The following is a 781-nucleotide window of genomic DNA, read 5'->3' as shown; positions in this document are numbered from 1 at the left end:
CCACACACACCACCACACACCACACACCACACACCACCACACACCACACACCACCCACCACACACCCGCCCTCCTACCTCCCCAGACAGATCCTAGAACGTCTAAGGCACTGGACGACCTTCCTGGAGGGCTGGGCCGACAGCCGGCAGTCGCTGTACACAAACCCGGATATTGTGTTGGTGCACCCCACTGGGAACATCCGGATAATGATTCATTGAGAATTGTCCGGGTATCCGGATAAAACCTCCGGATTGTGCCAAGCAGAGCGTGCAATTAATTATGTCACACAGAGAACCGAACAGTGGCCCGGCTGGCTGGTGGGGAGCGGCGAAGCACAAAGTGTGTGAAGTGTTGACTGTTGACTTGTTCTTCCTCAGATAGAGACACACAGAGACAGACAGAGACACACAGAGACACACAGACACACAGACAGACAGAGACACACAGAGACACACAGAGACACACAGAGACACACGGAGACACACGGAGACAGACAGACAGACATACTTCGTGGATTTCCTCACGTCATAACTGTCTTGAAGCCGGCTGGCCTCTTCATGGAGTCGACGCCATTGCAGCAGTCACTCCACTTGTTGTTGTAGTTTACTTCTGGGACTGGAAAGTTACGTCGATTTCACGTATTTTCAAGAGATGAGGGACCACCCAAGTTGTGTTTAACATTGTCACTGAGAACATTCAAAGCTGCACTTTTTAATAATGTGTTGTGAACTTGATGCGGGATTTCTGTGTTCGCTGGTCACGGATACACTTATTGTGTCGT

The sequence above is a fragment of the Aplysia californica genome, unplaced genomic scaffold (genome assembly GCF_000002075.1).
Source record: "Aplysia californica isolate F4 #8 unplaced genomic scaffold, AplCal3.0 scaffold01363, whole genome shotgun sequence".
In the NCBI taxonomy this organism is placed as follows: domain Eukaryota; kingdom Metazoa; phylum Mollusca; class Gastropoda; order Aplysiida; family Aplysiidae; genus Aplysia; species Aplysia californica.
The sequence above is the reverse complement of the archived record's forward strand: the minus strand, read 5'-3'. Positions refer to the sequence as shown.